This window comes from Mugil cephalus, chromosome 11, assembly GCF_022458985.1.
Source record: "Mugil cephalus isolate CIBA_MC_2020 chromosome 11, CIBA_Mcephalus_1.1, whole genome shotgun sequence".
Classification (NCBI taxonomy): domain Eukaryota; kingdom Metazoa; phylum Chordata; class Actinopteri; order Mugiliformes; family Mugilidae; genus Mugil; species Mugil cephalus.
Window position 1 is genome coordinate 6,374,779 of NC_061780.1, and position 18,386 is coordinate 6,393,164.

Genomic DNA, 18,386 nt, shown 5'->3' on the forward strand with positions numbered 1-18,386 from the left:
AGCATGACAGGCCAGTTCCTTCAATGGAAAATATGGTCCCTCTCTACCCTCCCGCCTCTCGCTCCGCTATCACTCCTGTTTTCTGTCTATCCCACCTGATATCATCCTGTCACCTCTGCGCCAGGCTCTTTTTTCCATCATCCCCCTATTTCTTTTCTCCCCGTTTCGCGCGTTTTTATTGGCGCTCTTCATTCCGGCCGTCATGTTTCACTCCTCCATTTCTATCCATCTTGGTGTCGTTCTCTTAATCCCCTCTCATTTGCTCCCCTCTGCCCTCATCCCTCCCGTTTCTCTTCCTGCCCTCCCGCAAGCCGCTTCCGCGGGCTGTCCCATTTCCACCCGCTCCTCTCCGTTTCCCCCGTTCTTCCTGATTCATTTCCTCCCCGCTATCCGTTCCATTCGTCCCTCTCTTCCTGCCACCCCCCAACTATTTGTGGCGCACACATCGCCGCCGTCCCTCTCAGCCATCTGGCTCCATCTTACGCCTTTATTTCCTCCGACCTCGCTGCTTTTCCTCCTCGGATTCGAGTTCATCCGTCACTTTCGTCCTTAAACTTTACCCATCCATTTCTTTAAACCCCTGCCTTTTCACTTTTGCCCTTTCCTTTCTTCTTGCAGCTTCTCTCTCCTCGCCCCTTTTCACATTTCCCTGCTATTTTGCCGCTCACATTGTTGTCTTAACCACAGCTTTCCTCTCCTTCCCCACTTTCTTTCTTTCTTTCTTTTCACCCATTCTTCCTCCCCCCCCCCTCTCTTTTCTTTCTTTCTTTCCACCCTCTCCCTCTGCATTCCAGCCGGCCCTCCCTCACTCATCCGCAGCCTCAGCACAGAGCCCCATGTGTCGGAATCAATTAGGGCTGAGAGCCGTCGCGGCCGCTCTTTCACGGAGGTAAATATTAAACTGCACCAAGCACCGAGGAGGAAGAGAGGGAGAGAGAGGAGGGGAGAGAGGGAGCCCTCCGTCCCTAATCCACCGCATCGATCAGGCGGGGATGAGGGTAATATATTATTTTGACAAGATACGATCCTCCGACGCGCACCGCTATCCCCGGCGATCGATTTCTTTTTTCTCTCCTTTTTTCTTTCCTTTTCTCCCCCTCAGTGAGTGGGACAGAGTTTGTGTGTTGCTGTGTGTGCGTGTGTCTGACACAGGGCGCGCGTGCGTGCGTGCGTGTGTGAGTGAGCGTTTGTGTGTTGTTGTCGGGCGTCTTGGCGTGTGCGTGTGCACTGGAGTGTGGCTGGGTGACAATAGGAACAGCATTAGGAAATGTGGGGAAGAGATGAGGATGGTGCTGCTCGTAGGCCTGCGCCTTTACAAACAAGCTCCTGTCTAAACAGCTAAATCACACGCTCGCCCAAAGATGGATCATTGAGGGAATCTAAGAATTTCTTTTGTGTGTTTACCCTCTGTATGCACGGAGCAGCAAGCAAGGCGGCTGCGTCAGGGTTACAGTTAGTAACAGAGTTGACCTATTGTAAAGTTAAGTGTCCTCCTGTGCACGGACACCTCTGCTCCTTTGCCTCTCTCTCTCTCTCTCTCTCTCTCTATATATATATATATATATTGCTTTGTAAACTGTGTCTAAATGCTAAATTCCCGGATCAATTTTTTTTATTCAACCTCTCCTCCCATCTGGCCCCTGCCTCTGTCCTTCTAAAACAGCTCCAGGTCTTGCTGTCCTCCAGTGATGGAGGGTGTCCTATCTGCCTCCCGTGTGTAGTACGTCTATGTGCATATTCTCATAGTTGATCAGATATTCATGTCACATCCCATAGACAGTGTTTGGCCTTTGTTTTTTCTTTTTTTCTTTTTTTTTTTGCGGGGATGAATGTGTGGTTTCATCAGAAATCTATCAAATTGCCCTGATAGCTTTTATTGTGAAGGGATTTTTGATATTAACGTGGAATCGCATTAAAGTGTAGCGCCCCGACTCTAAAACTCTGAGGCTTTTCGCCGCTCTAGCTTATCGTTTTGCTTCTCCGACCTAAAAATTGACACGGTGCGCATGGTTAAGCCTCGCAGCTTTCAGCATCCTTCAAATAAAAATGTCACAAACGAGCCCAGATAATGCAAATACACACTACCTGGCTAGCGCAATACGGCAGAAATTAGCGGTGAAACAGAGGTGCACGCAACTTACTCTCTGCTGGTTGATAGAGGATAAGATAAAATGTCTACGTGTGTATGCCTTTGCACATGCGCGTGTTTCATCTCAAATCTTCTGATATAGTAACACCTGCACACGCAGGCCATGCACGCACCGTGGCTCCCAACAAGTTCCCTCCCCTGCGAAGCTCCGTCCAAACAAGTGCGGCAACTGTGCCCGCTGATTTCTCCTCCGGCTCGCTCCGCTCCCTCTTACTTTCTGTCTCCCACTTTCTCCGTTTCTGCCTGCCGAGACTTAGTTTTCCTCTTTCTTTCTGTCCGCTCTCGCTTTTATTGTGCCATTTTCTGCCACTTTGGTCCAAGAAAGGGAGGCCGTAATGCAATCTCTCCCCCTCTCTGTCCCCTGCTGTGAGGGAGAGTAGCTTGGCCTGTGTGCTGGGCCGGGGAGAGAGGGGAGAGGGGGGGGGGGAGACGGGGTCAAGGTGAGCTCTAATACACTATTGATCCGCCCCAATTGAAAACCTGATGGAAATTTTACCCCCCTCCCCTCCCTTCCTCCTCATCCTTCCTCACAGCCCCCTCTCTCTCTCTCTCTCTCTCTCTGTTTTTCTCCCCCTCCTTTCCTCAGCCCCCCCTCTCCCTTCCTATCTCCCACTCGTCTCTTCCCTTATGTCTTTTTTCCTTTCCTGTGTGTATCCTCCCTGGTGTCTAGAGTCTTCCTCTTTTTCAGTGTCTATCCCCGTTCACTCCAATCTGTTTTCTCTCCCAGCTGAATGTCTCTTTCAACCGGTGACCACTTTCTTTCCCTTGCTATCCGTCTCCGCTTCCGTGTCTTTTAAATTGCGCCCTTAATCATTTCCTCTCTTCTTTTCCTCTCCTTTCGCTCTCGCAGTCTCCCCCTTTTTCAAGTCTGTCCCTCTTTTTTTTTTTTTTTCCTCTCCATGCTACCCCACCCCTTCCCACTGGTTCTGTGTCCCTCCCTCCCTCCCCCTCATCCCCCTCTCTGAGTGTGCATCAGATGGTCCATTTCTCTCTAACCCAGTGCATATTGATCCCTATGGCAGTAGCATGCAGGGAGATGGCTGTGAGGACCACTGCTACAGTGTATTAAACGCCACAAACGCTTTGGATGCGGGGCCTGAGACACGCCTCCCCGGCAGGGCCCTGTCAATAGCTGCTCCCTCCTGTCAACAGCAGCCAAATGGCCTCTCAATCTGGGACATGTGATGGACCACAGATTGGTACACAGAAACTGCAGCAGACGTGCCCCAGAATAACGGAGGGGATCTTAACGGAAAAGAAAAGCCAGCGCAGAAAAATGAAATAAAGATATGTAAAAGGTGGTTTGTTCCAACAATGACTGACTCTGTTTAAGAATAAATAAATAAATAAATGAACTCATTCATTGAGCATTGAAGCCAGTCAGTGAAATCGTCCATGTGCCTAAAACGTCATGGAAAAAAAAGAAAATCCATGACCTAAGCTTCCATTTTGCTCCATCTGCCTTCTAATAACTTTTGTGGGCCGGCAATTACGTACATGGTCCTGCGTGCCATTCAAGCACCTCAAACAAAAGAGGCACAAACACTGGAAAAGCCCGAACAATACTGATGGCAGCACCAGAAGCAAACCTTCTCACGGCTACCCATTACTCTCCCACTTAACGAGACCGACCACAACCTCTCCCTCTCTCTGACTCTATGCAGAGTTGGCTGCTATCACCGCACTGCTTGAGCGGGAGATAAATGGACTGAGCGCGTGTATGTGTGCGCTTGATTTATGTACTGTTGTGTACGTGTCAGGCGGCGGAGCTATCGGGACCACCATCTCCCAATAGACATAGAAATGCTACAGCGGTGGAGGGACCCCTGGGTCGACCCCGAGACCCCCGATACACATCTGGAACAGCGGAGCACAGCGGGCCGGGATTGGAGGGGTTTGTTGCTGCGGGAGGAGGAGGAGGAGGAGGAGGAAGAAAGGGGGGGGGCTCTTCTTTGCTTTTTTTTTTTTTCATTTTCATTCAGAGGTGATTTGTTCATTTTGTCCATCTCAGTTTTTTCTCCTTCATTCCCTTTGCTGTCTAATGTTGACGAGAGGCAACCAGACGCTGTGCTCTGACCCTGACTCTAACTTTACAACTTCTGTCCACCCTCAGACGCAGCAGAGCTCTAACCTGCAGACTAGAGGGTCTCCTAGACCGCTTCACATTTAGCTTCTGTCGAGTAAGAAGCTCCTTCTGGATGAGCCTGGTGTCAGGGAAAACCCAAGGTTTCATCAAATAACTCTCTGTTAGTATTTCACAGGATACAGTTATGTACAGAGGAAGGAAAAAAAAACATCTGTGTACTACCTTTTAAAATACTAATCCTTTCTCTCGGCCTTCGTCACTTTTTCCATCCTTTACGGAGATGGGTCTCGTTTTCTATTCATAATCTTCCTCTCGGTATCTCAGCGTTGCTTCTGATCCTTCCACTGACTGCCGTGCAGACACCTGTTCTATTTCCCCACTTTTCTCTTTCAATCACTCCTTTCGCGTCTCTTTCCCCTTCTCCTCTTTTCTCCCCCCTTCTCTTCGGCCTCTCCATCTATTTCTTTCTCTCTAGGAAGGAATCAGTCTCACCTTAATTGCTCTTAAATCGGATTAATGACTGACCGGGGACAGCTTGACTTAATCTCTCTTCTAGTAAACCTCTTCCTCTCCCCTCTTCTCGTACATCACTCTTATACATTTTATCCTTTACCCTTCTCCCTTTTCTTGCCTGCCGTGTTTTCTCACTCCTTCCTTTGTCCCTCTCCCCTCCCGTGGCCACTTTCTCTCCTCTTTTCCCTGTCCCTCAGTCTTCCTTCCCCTCTTCCTTCCTTCTTTCCTTCCTCTCTATCTCTTCATCTCCCTCCCTCACAGTCAATCATTCTTTCATCTTTTTGGATGCACTCTGTAATGCCTTGGCTCTCTAGTCATCTGGGCGCCTTCATCTTTTCTCTACTTTTTTTGCGTTCTTGCGACAACTTTCCATCGTCCTCAGATTTGCCCAAACCCCCTTGACTCGGCTGCCACTCTATCCATCACTCCATTCTATTCATTCTGTACTTTGCGTGCGTGTGTGTGTGTGTGTCGCGCTACAAGGTTGGCCAGTCGCGTACGTGTTAGTACACGTCGATGGGGTCCTGTCATTGCCTCCTAAGTGCTTTGGCAATACTAGGGATCTGCTGTCATGCCAGTTCAACTGATCTCAATTGAATTACATTGAACTTGCGCTGAGATGGAGATAAAGGACACGAGCGTCCGTTTGTGCGACTGCTTAAGGAGCTCTGGATCCCTCATGGAAAAAGAACGCGGAGGGCTACGCACGCATTAAAGACATCAGCTTTGGTCACAGCGACTTCATTGTTAATCTGAATGGGATTAATATCTATAACACCACAGTGAGAAATAATAATAAATAAAAAAAAGTGCTTCAGGTGTAAAAATAAATAACTGATGCTATGTCATACCGAGGTGATCTTTGTTAAGAGTATAAGGGCAAAGAAATTGTGCCACCTTCCAAACCCCTGCAGCTCAGAAAAACAGAGAAAAAAGAGGCCAGCCTTGTGGACAAAAGCTCATTTTCCTCTTGGTTGCACACTGCTGCAGGCGGGCTAACATGCCACAGGAGAATTCAACCACTCATACACCTTTGTTTTCCTCAGGTTTTTCTCAACTTTACACACAGCAGCTGAGCCATAACTGAGAGGGAACCAGGATTTCTGTGTCAACCTAGAAGGCACGAGGACGGCCTGTCCAGACTGAGGGAAAGTCGATGATCTGGGAGCCACAAAGTCGCTCTCACTCTTCTGGGCTTCTCATTTCCAAACGCGCATTTGTTCCCCTCCCAGTTTTGGCTGTGGCTCACTTCCATGTCTCCTTCTTTCTTCCGTTTCTTACTCTACTCACACCTCTTTCAAAACTCCCCTAGCTCCCAACCTCTCTCCACGCCAATCTGCTTCACAGTGCTCCCGCGCTCGTCCTTTCTCGCTCTCCCCTCGCTCCCTCTCTCACAGTGCAGTCAGGATTAAGCATTTATCTCGGTGGTCCTTCTTTCGGCCCTAAACGCCCGTGAGGATGATAAGAGTCGCTGGGATTTGTCAAATTGTGCGCCATTGATTAACTGACCTTTCACGCCTGCAAGTCTCTCAGCCACTCCACTAACTGCCGACAGGCTAGATGGAGAGATAGATGGATACATCTGGCTGTTATTATTGTGTACAAGTTTGTAGTTACCAGGTGTGGCAGCGAGAGACGACAGGGGTGCGAGGGCCACAAGGGGGGAGAGGGGGGATGAGCTAGCGGGAGGGAAAAGGGGAGGAGGGCAGATGGTGGAAAAGATACGCGGGAGTCCTTCAATTGCCCTATAGGCTCAAAGCGTAACAGGTAGAAGTGTGTCTGCGCGCAAACAGTAATGAGCGCTGAATGAATAATGAAACAGAAATTTTAAGGTGAGCCAAGGGGCTAATATCAGACAGGAAGAATTGGGAGGGCGCAGAGGAGCCTGAGGAAGTGTTCAAACACCGGCTGGCTGGAGAAGGATCGCTTGGTCGTAATGGCCAAGGATTTTTGCGCGGCATGTTGGACACATTTGATTTTATAAAGATGGGCCAACTCTGGCATATTTTCAGAATCAAGAAATATCTATTAAGTAAAAAAAAAAAAAAATACCAAGCAATGTAAGCAGATAAGACTAATCCGTTAAATCAAATGATCTTATTATTCATATATTAGACAGGCTGCTGTTCTATGAATTCTTAACTAACATCCAGACGTGGTCTCACATGTGTCATATTGTGAAGCGCTCTATGTTAAAATGTCAAACGTGGATTTTCAAATTATTATTCAAGTCGTAAAGAAATAAAATGTGTTTAAGATAGACTTTTAGAGAAAACTGTAAGTTATGGATGGTCTTCGGTTTTAAAGTCAGCAACAGGGAACTTCTCCCACTGGAAAAGGTCTTGACCTTAAATGAACTCTGACCCAAATAGTGGAAAAATGAGTTGCTGTCTCTATCTAGTAGGTTTGAAATGACGATTAAATGTAGCCATGTAAGATAATGCAAAATAAAACAAACTCGAATCAAAGGTAGTGAGACAGTGAAAACGAGGAGGAAGTTCACTCACCTGGACTTCCGCGTCGCTCCGCCTCAGAAAAGCACCTGAGGCCGAAGCCCGGTCACCGTCTCTCGGACTGGACTTGGAGTTACTTCCGCCGCTGCGCTTGTTCCCAGGAGGGAAGAGGCAAGGAGGGGGGAAGTGCCGCTGTAACACAGCACGAAGGCGTCACTAAAAATAAATAAATAAAAATAAAACAAAAAATCAATGGACAACAATGTAAATTGTCATTACGGCTGCAAAATGTGTGTAAATTTTCTCCAATCCAGATCAGGAATCAAAATAGACGAAAAGTCAGGAGGCAGGGGAGCTGGCGCTTTGGCCCAGCTGAGAGGAACCGATCCCGGGGCTTGTGTTCTGATGTTTTCCCGCAGGACCACCGCCGCCTCATAGACCACAGATCAATCCCCGTATTTACTCCTGACTGTCATACAATAACGGAGATGGCGAGAGGGAGGAAGAGATGAGCTTACTGTAATACCCGTGTAATGATTCCATGCGTCTTTGGCACGCATTTGAGAATGACCTTATTGATAGGATTTGTTCATCTCTTCGAAATGATCAATGCCCACAAAATCTTTATAAGTGAGTTATATTTTCATGTATTGGTATCAAAGCATTCTGAAATGCATATATGAGGTTATAGCTCCTTTTTACGCGCGGGATCGGCGCACGCAGCGGATGCAGAGGACCTGAATGCAGCTCGGCGAGAGGCTTTGCTGTCTTGTTATCGATATATGAGAAGCTTGCTGGAAAGGATATTGACCGCACTAACTAGCCGCACTTTGATCATACGAAATTGCTTTCCAGATGACAACACATTAAGGATGAGAGCATTTTTAAAAAATCAAACCCGCCTCTCGCACCTGTCAGAAGTTTCTTTTCCGAATGAGATAGAGATGAGGAGAGGTGAGAGCCCCCACAGGTCGACTGTCTTGATGAATTAAAGAAAGCCAATAATCTATTTCCAAAAAAAAGGAGAAAAAAGGAGAATAACAAAGGAAAAGAAAAAGGAAAGGGACGTTGCATTCAAAATGACAATTCTTCACCTAAGATCATTACGATCATTAAAAAAAAGTTAAGTTCGTCTATACATATACTTGTAATGGCAAGTTCAAGAACACTCTACAAAAAACGAAATATATTTTAATACAAGAAAATAAATGCAACAATAACACACCGTCATTGGGAAAATGACTGCGACTGAATTAGAAGCGGATTACGGATAAAACAGGCACAAACAAATATAGAATTAAAATCAATAAATATGACGAAATTAAATGAAAAACTGTAATAATAATAATAATATTAATAATAATAAAAGTACAGTAGCCTAACCGAACGTGAACAAAATGGAGTTACAAATTAAAACCGAACCAGACTTGAGTGGATGTCGTTCAACTATTCGTTCGATTTAACAATAATAATAAACTTGTCATTATTCCCTAAAAGACATTTTCTTATAGGGAATAATAATAATCATAATAATAATAATAATCATAACAATTGTAATAATAATAATAATAATAATATGAATTGGCTGTATCACACCTCATAGACAACTCGTCGTTTCCAATTCATGGCCCCTATATTATTATTATTGTAACTATTATTAATATTATTATAATGCTTATTATTGTTATTATTATTATTATTATTGTTGTTGTTGTTGTTGTTGTTATCATTATTATTATTATTCCCTAACAGAAAAGGTCCAGACAAGTTGTATGAGAGACTGTGGTGAAATCTATAATTTCAGTCTCAACAGCAGCGTTTAAGCGCTGATATCATAACAAATTAGACGAATTAACGAGTTCAGCCCCGTGCAGCCGTGCAGAGGTGAGGGATCAGCTGTGGAAGGGTGAGTGACGTAGGGAGAAATTTCCCCAAATGCCATTTAATGTCGGAAATATTTCCAGCGAGTATTGACAGCGGGGAGACGGATGAGAAAGCCGCCGAGGAGCCGCGCAGAAACCACGGATCTACAACCCAGTTAAACGGCCTGCGCTCATACAGGCGTCAGGACACGGCGGAGAGAAGAGGTTCAACACGTTGGCCTGAAAACTTCACTAAAAGACACACACTGAAAGAAAAAACACACAAGAGAAACTGACTCAGGCCACAAGGGTGACAATGAGAGGAAGGTTAACCAAAAAACAGATGAAATGGGTTTAAACCATGGCACAACACAGAACCTCCAAATATAATTCAATCTTTTTTATTTAATCTATTAATATTATTATATACTAATTGCTTCTAATTAAAAATAATTAACTTGCTTCACTTATAAATGTTTCTCTGTTAGACACGTGCGCACTCTTACACCCAAGACGCGCTTAAAAAGTTTTTTTTTTTTTTTTAGGCAAGCCGATGTTGTGTAAAGTTAGATGTGAGTATCTGACGCCAGAATAAACAACACTGGTCGGGGTTAGTCTGGATCCATTGATCGATCTCTTAATCTGCAATAGTTACATGCATGTATTGATTTACAAACACTGTTTATCTGGAAATATACTGGCACAAATAATTGATGGAGTACACCCACGGCGCACATAAATATGCATCAAAGTCGTAAGGGGCAAACACCTAAAAAGAAAAAAACACATATGAAGGAGAGGCCAACGAAATCAAATAAAGATTATTCCAAATATTTTTTTTTAAAGCTTGGCTCTCGGTATCGATGCGCTCACTTCTGAAACAAACTCCCCTGCGAGTCTGAAAACACAAATCACCGGCTTCACTCCTACTGGAGTAAACTTCAGTATTTTCCTTTGGTGAACACATTGACGGATGGTCACAGACAAATGGCCAACCAAATACAGTCGTTTTTTTTTTTTTTTTTTTTTTAAACGTGTGTGTGTTTTGTGTAGATCTGGGAATATACACTTAAAAAATGTAAATGCTGGAAGGGCGCAGAAATTCTTTTAATCTTCTACTGCCCGAGGCAGGTGGATGAATTTGAAACTTGACCCCAACTTTAAGCAGAGAACTTTAATCAATAATCAATTAGCCCAATTAATTAAATTAGAGACCATTCCAAATTTTTGCATGTGCACTCACGTCAAATCTGTGGACAGAGCTCAAAAGGGCAGAATGAGGCGAAAAATAAGCAGACAGCAACATTAAAACACACACTTTCTAACATATTAATAAATGTAAATCAAACTGGCCCTCTCCCCCCGCCCCCCCGACACACACACAGACACACACACACACACAGATACACCGGCTGAGGTCTTGTGCAGCTCGCCGCGTGTGAGTGGCTGTTTAATTGACTGATTGATACGGCGGTGTGGAGGTGAGAGCTGGACGCCTTAACAAATAGAGACATTTAAAGGCTAATCCGGGCCAACGCAGACAGCTGAACGCATCGAAGTGCTCCGGCACAGCCGAGACTTTCACACCTCCACACATGACTATTTTAGACCACTTTTGTTCTCCATGGCGTGTGTGCACTTGCAAAAGACGCGCTTAAACTTTCACGACGATTCCAAAAAAAAAAAAAAAAAAAAAAAAAAAAGAAGCAGCGGGCGAATAAATCCAAGATCCCAATTTAAGAGCGGCAAAAAGATCAGGAGTAAATTACGCACGGTCCAACTTTTAGATGCAAGGCTACACTGCAGTCCTCGATCCGGTTCCAGTACAGACAAAATAAAAATGTAAACATTGGCAAAAAAATTACAGCAACAATAAGTAATAAAATCCCCAGCGCACATCTATCACAACATACTTTTAAACACTCGCACTGAAGACAACAGTGACAACTTTTTTTTCCTCGACCAAAAACTAAAATATTGGTGCAAGTTTAATAATTTTCATCATTATATCTAAAAAATGAAATGTGCAAAGAGGGTGACATACCTCCACTTGTATTGTCAGGAAGTGGCGTTCTCACCGGCTGAAGCGCGAACAGTCTATCCACACGCATTCACTCTGACGGCGCACGGAGCCAGCAACCGGAGAGGCAGCTCTACTACCAACCTGAACCCGGGAGGAGAGCAGAGGGAGGGGGAGGAGGAGTGTGTGTGTACAGGAGGTGTGCATCCCTCTCTCTCTCCCTCTCTCTCTTCCTCTCCCCCTGTGTGTGTGTGTAAGTAGTTAATTAGTAAATCCCCATTCGCTGTGCCTCGGGTCGGTTTGTTTTCCCCGGTCGACAAGCCGAAAGGAAAGAGAATTTGAAGTAGGATTCGACCCGTTTCCGCTCCTGTGTCTCATATATGAGTCTTGTGTGTGTGCGCGCGGGTGTGTAGTGTAAAGCGGTGTTTGTGACTCTGTGAGCTTTCTGTTTAGGGGCGCTCTCTCGCTGCCACGAGAGGAGCCCCTCCATCGCGTCCCCCCGGCATGCGTCGAGGTGCGCAGAGCGGTGACTTGACACCGAAAAAGTTGCACACCGCGTATCGCTCACCAGTACGCGCCCCCCAAAAAGCAACGAGAGTGGCCACTGAGAGTTGTTTTCGGAGCCGCTGCAGTTGAGATTCATGCAGACAGACTAGGGCATAAAAAACCTTCGACTAAACCTAAAGCTGGAGTCTGAAACTCGAGGAGTCAACGTGACTTCATATGTGGAACAAAATGATACAGGAGCATGTTCTTGCTCTTCAGTGAATATAAAGGAAGGAAGCAAAAACTCCACCTGTCGTTAAACGTTTTCCCTGGAACAAAACAAACAAAAAAACAAAAACAAGTCTTCAACTACCATCAACCGCCTGCATAAATAAAAATAACTCGCAGAGCAAAGGAGAGCATGCCCCTGCTCTGTGCCAGAAAATCGACTCAGGCCTTAACAAACTTTAATTATTTAATTGATCTCCAATCAGCAACTTAATAATCAATTAGGTAAACCCATGGAGCTCAGTTGAGTGCAGAGAGCCGGAGTCTATGACAAGGAATCAGGAGAAGAAGAGTGGAGAGGAGGGCAGAGATCAAAATGATGGGGCTGAAGCTGAGGCTGGAGGAAGGAGAGGATGCTGAGCTGACTGCTGGGCGTCTAGTTGAGGTTGACTCTGGACTAAGATCAAATTTTTGTTTTCCAAACAAAGAGGGTTCAACGCTCGATTCAGGCCTTAGTAAAATAGCTTTTTTTGGTATCAGTTTTGTGTAAGACTGAAATTAAAGCCGGACAAAGGAGGTTGGTGACATTTTTAAGCGAAAATCACGCAAAGACGCTGTTTTTCTGGTTCATGTTATTGGTTTTCGGGTTCCATCCAATCTGATGGCGTCACATTGGAATATGAGAAATTAAACTGTAAACTTTTGACAATATTAATATTTATATATCAAATCTTTGATCATAAATAGTCAGCCAATATACAAGAATATTCTGTAGCTGCAGCCTTAAAAATCATTTGTTGAATTAACATGACACTAAACTATTAGGAGGGCAAAATCATTGCATAATGGAGCACGAGGTGGCTATGGTCACTGCCAGTGCCACACTCACATCACCACATATTCAGATAACAACCCGCGTACCTCTTTATCGCCCTCTAGTGTTGACAGCTGATCTCAGCCTCCCCGCACTGCTTGTTAACCCCTCCATCTGACACTAGTGGCTCCATCTTTTCCCAACTCCCGCCTCTAATTTTTAGGTTCACATTTCACAAAGCTACTCTGTATTTGTGTGTATACGCATTACTGTTTTAAATGTATGTCAGTCTTGTGTGTGTGTTTGGAGCAGGGGATATCAGACACTCAGCAGATGAGAGCTTTGCCAATACTCTGAATCCCCTGAGGGTCATGGCAATATTGATGTGACCACTGATGTGTGTGTGTGTGTGTGTGTGTGTGTGTGTTCACCTCAGTATGTGTACGCATATGTACTATCTGCAGTTGTACGCGTCTAAACTTCAAAAGCACATACGAGCACACCGCAAACTGGTTGGAACCTCTGATCACTGATCTTGGACCAGCTCATGCTAACGGCGTGTTTACTCCCCTCCACCCCCCCATAGTGATCTCTGCTCAGCAGCTGGAGCGTTTGAGCCCCTGACACCTGGGAGGTGTATGTGACAGAGTGGGGAGGCTGTGGAAGAGGATGAATAACTGACCTATCACATCCCCATTGACTGAGTTAATTAATATAAGTAGAGCAGGGGATTCTTAGCTCACTTTTCACTGTATGGATTTGCTGTCTCCTCACATTTGGTATGTTTTATGTCTATTCAATGCAAACTCAATGTGTTCCGTCCTGCGGCACGGTCGTGACAGCTAATTTTGGTATTTGAGCTGTTTTGATAGGGCGAATTTTAATTGTGGCGGGGCCCTCTGAGTGACTGACTGCAATAAAATTTGCACGCGAATGGACGTCAGATTGCGGCGGAGTGAACTGTTAAAACGCACACTATGTGCGTTATGAAGTATTCTTGCGCCATTTTGGTTCGAGTGCATTGTCTAGGTTTGGTGAAAGCTAAATTATGGTAGAGCGGGTCTCGTCGACACAGAAATTAGAAGTGGGAAGTAGCGAAGGAAATGTTATAGGCCGTTAGACTCTTAAACGTCCAAACTCTCTTCTCTGAGGGTGAAAGACAAGAGATGGAGAGAGGAGCAAGTGTGTGAGAGTGTGTGCTTGTGTGTGTGCGTGTGTGTGTGCACGGCTAGCAGGACAGATAGGAAGACAGGTAGTAGAAGGTGGGAAATGGAGAGAAAAGGAGGAGAAAGAGAACAAGAAAGAGCTCCACTGCCTAGTCTTAATCTGAGCTGTTCTGATCAATAGCCCATTTCCCATTGTTGCCAGAGCTGTTCGATCGCTACACCACGGAATTAACACACCCACTTTAATCTAGGGGGAGAGGAGCGGGGGGAGGGAGAGGAGGGAGGGGGGAGGGAAAAAGGGGAAGAAGGGGGTTAAGGGGGTGAGTGGGGAGCAGCTGTGGAGGCATTCTCAAATGAAATCAAATCTAATTGTTATCACTGTAGCCGCGGCACTTATTACTACCACTGTTACAATTATCCACCCAACATATAGCTCTTTTTCCCCCTCATAGCTCGCGTTATGTGGTGTAAACTGGACGTAAATAATACGAATTAGTGTGTATTTGTTTCATTTTGCCAGGTGTAGATTGGATTGGCTTGAGAAGCTGGGTGAGGGTTGTGAGTGGGTGGGAGGTGGGGAGGTGTCGACGGTATGGAAGGTTAGGCTCGCTCCTCAGTAACAGGGTATAAGGTGTGCGGTCGGGTATATTGTCCCGGATACGTTCCAACATCTGGCTGTCTCCATTCAGCACAGCTGCTGCCAGGTGGTCTTAGCAGGACTTTATGAGATAATGCTGTTATGTTGCTTGAATGTGTTCTTATTGGGTGTTGAAGGGTTTGCTCTGGTCACACTAGAATGCCACATACTGCCAGACGTCTCAAATCACATGTAGCAGCCTAGGTTCTGATGCAAAGCCTTTATTTTCAAAAGCATTCTCACTGCGTTTTGTCCCTCAAACTTACCTTTTTCCCCAACAGTGTCCTGCATATGTATTGTGTCAGTTATGACGAGTGGTACCTAGCCATGCGGATAGTTTTGGTGTAACGCATACGCAGTTAAGGTTAGCTCAGGATGAAAATTGGGAGCCATGAAGCAGCACCAAATAATCCCAGACCTGAATGGCCTCCTTATGAAGCAGTAGACGTAGAAATAAGTGGATTACTGAGAGTAGTTTCCTATTTATAATTTTATTACGCGCCAGCGGAGAAGCTCGTGGTCTGGAGAGGAATATTGCAAAATTTTGGGTGTTGACTGGTGTGACAAAGGGCGGCACGGTGAGGTGGTGGTTAGCGCTGATGCTTCACAGCAAGAGGGATCTGAATCCGTCGGCCGACTGGGGCCTTTCTGTGCGGAGTCGGCATTCTCTCCCCGTACCCGTGTGAGTACTCCGGCTTCCTTCACTTCTTTGATTTTGGTTTTCGTTTTTTTATCTAGCATCACCATCAGGCTGACATTTGTAATTTTGAGGGAAACATTTGGACAATAGAGCATTTTAACAAGTTCTGGGTCAAAGTCAAAATTTCTTTTTTGTTGTTGCTAATGCCCAAATACGATGTTAAATGTCAAAATGTTCAATGGGGTTTGTACCAAAATTGAAATCCCCTCATCTCCGCTACACTGCAGGAATATAATTCAGCATCGACGTCTTAAAATGTTTTAAATTGCATTGCTAGTCAAAGGCTGTTTGTTTTGTTGACATTGGGGCAAAGCGACTGTTTCGAATTCTGGACTGGGTACTGTAGACGGTCCTTGGGGGATGGAGCTTTTCCATCTCGGGATTGGGCGAAAGGAAGGGTACAGTCTGGACAGGCCGGAACACACATGGTTTCGCATATACTAATCTTCAGTGAAACACATTACGCTATAAATATGTCACTCGAAGAAATTATATTTGCTAGAAGACAATTACATTGATTCTTTAAGGACACCGTGGACTACAGGTCAATGAGTGAATGAAATGTAATAAGCATGAAATCTAACCTTGTCTTCTTATCACATCGAGTGTAAGAAATCCGTTAGAATCTATTGGCGATGCTGGCTACAATGTCCAACATCAACACGATGGGATGATATTTCATGAGAGCTGGGTGTGACGCACATTAAGGTTTAAAAGAAAAGAAACCAAAGTGAAAGTCTTTTCCCCTTTCACAACAAAGCATTCACAGATTCACTCTCCATTAATTAAGTGAACACTTTCTCAGTACCAACACTGGAGTTTAGATGTTGAATTGTGTAGTCTACAGCTTTGGGTCTCGCCAGCGGAGTCTTTGCTCACTGCCATCCACTGAGACGGCTTAAGGGGGAAGCACAGAGAGAGAGAAGCTCTTCCCTGCCACCCGAGGCTACCACCCAACTTTTCCTTCAATCCATTCCACTTACTCTAGTCCTTTTGAAGTCATTTCATAACAGAGCAATTTTCTCGTTAGCGTTTGCCTTTAATTGCGGGTAATTAAGCGTGCTCCAGCAGTATAGAGAGCGCTGTTCGGAGGACTGGGGGGAAATTAGCCGTAGTTCAGCTGTGAAATATGGGGTTAAGTGGGAGACGGGGCAGGGAGAGGAGAAAGCCGAGGGGGGTCAGCGACTCCAAAACAGGGTTCACGCTGTGTGAAAAGAACGCAGCTTTGGGTGTAGAGGAAGATGGCAATAGAAAACGCGGGCATGCAAATAGGTAGTTGTAGTGTAAAGTAATAGACAAAGTACAGACAGAAGCTCAACAGGGCCGATGGAGGCGAGATAAGGAAAATGAAATGCTCTTTTGTTTAAATTTAAAGTATATAAAGATTGAAAGTCAGAAAAAAAAAACACAGTGCTTGGCACTACTGGGGCCTCATAATTACAGAAAATAATATTATAACTACCTTGCTCAAAGGTTTCCCAACAAGTGGAACAGCTCCACGTTTTGTTTGACATAAAGGTCTGTGGACCAAAGCTGCTGAAGTGCATTTCACCAATTGATTCCCTTGAAGTAACAATGAGTGTACACACAAGTAACACCCTGGGGTGGCAGTAACTGTCACCAAGTGGATTACAGACCTCACACAAAGTGACCCTAGATTAAATGCACCACCTTACCCTTTGCATCCGTTAATGCTTTTATTTTAACCCCATAACAGCTATAAACGTCCACGTGGCCATAAAGCGCATGAGGAATGATTGGAGCCATTGACTGTACTGCCAAACGCTCTGTGGATGGGGTCTAACTCCGCTGAGCCCTTTATGAGAGCTCCATCCCTCGGCGGAACGGTCCCCGCTGACTATAATGAACCTGTTAAAGCCTCTATAAATATTGGCTCCCATGCTCAGAGATCGTTTGAATACCTCGGAAATAGAGTGCCGTTTGCAAACAAGTGGCTGGGCGTTGGAGGTGGTGAAGCTAATACCTAATCAATGGAGGGACACTCCCTTGCAGTGGGCCCTCGCGGAGCCTTGATTCATGCAGAGCGTTCAGATATAATGTTGTTTAGGATAAGCACAAAACTACCACATTGATTAACACATTATCAATGTCAATAGGAAACATTCTTTCAAGCAGAAGTGAAAACTGCAGGGGTACTAGGATGGCTGTGTAGAAGAAAAAACGTATCAACACCACGATGGCAATAAACATTTCCCTGCCAACTGCACTTAGTAATTTAGAGATAGGCCTACAGCAGGGTCGCGCTCCTCATGCTGGGGGTCAGCGTTACAAACCAGACCTGAGTCTGGGTTCATTAAGGCCAGGAAAAGACTTCCACATTGTTATTTGAAATGTCTTTCTTTCTTTATTAACCCACGTACTCTGTGTCACCAGGGATCATTTTGTTTAAGAATGTGGTTGTTGTGCAGAAGCAACTCTTTAAGACGTAAACTGATATAACGATGTTTCTCTGAATTTAGCCGACATAACAAGCACATTATTGTGATGCATCTGATGAGTAGCATAAATAATGGCATTTGACAGATCCCTGCAGCCTTAGAGAAGGCGATGTTTCCGCCGTGGCTGCAAAGCACAAGTGGGAAAAAAAAAAAAAAGACTAAATGAGTGTCACTCAAAGCTGCAATCCAGCTGTATACTCAAGCTTAATTTACTAGGGTTGATGGTCTTTCATTTTTGCCTACTGCGTCCACAGTTTTGCAGCTACGCACTGTTGGAAAAAACATGCGTACCGTGCCATATTCTTGTGGTAGATCACATATTAACTGATCAGGCTTCACTTTAGCTCTACAAGTCTCAGGACTTCACAGATCATTTCTTCCAAAGTATTACCCATTTATATAATTTAAAAATAGCAGCCACATTGTACTCTGATCAGCTAGAATCACCTCCGTCGCTAACACAGATGTGACATTACTCATTTTATTTCACATTACTATACTACGCTGCTACAATTTCATGCTGCACATTGGATCTTGATCTGTAAATGAGAAAGAGATTGGTGATGTACATGACCTCGTGCAGCGGAAACTTGGAATCAATGAAAAGGTCATGAAGACGGTATCCAGAGCGGCTTTCTGGACGTACTACATCAAGAGTACACTACGCTCACAGTGAGACTTAGTGCAGTATTTAAGAAATCAGAGACGATCCGTTGTAAAATGCAAAAAAACAAAAAACATCAACCTAAATTAACATTCATTGTATGTGGGGGAAAAAATCATTAAACTACAAACACCGAGCTTTTCTGTGGC

General features: G+C 44.9%; 1 protein-coding gene across 4 annotated transcripts in view; it reads right to left on the bottom strand.

The window, feature by feature from the left end:
• erfl1 (Ets2 repressor factor like 1) overlaps positions 1-18,386 on the bottom strand; it is a 45,542-nt gene that overhangs the window by 25,539 nt on the left and 1,617 nt on the right. Inside the window, exons 1-3 of one of the 4 annotated variants that reach the window (XM_047597823.1) lie at positions 11,108-11,637; positions 8,113-8,207; positions 7,256-7,417 (exon numbers count right to left, since the gene is read on the bottom strand). The gene's annotated coding sequence lies outside the window, so the exon portion shown is untranslated. Of the gene's footprint in view, positions 1-7,255; positions 7,418-8,112; positions 8,208-11,107; positions 11,638-18,386 lie in introns of those variants that run through there. The other 3 variants (XM_047597824.1, XM_047597821.1, XM_047597822.1) reach the window with 3 other exon arrangements.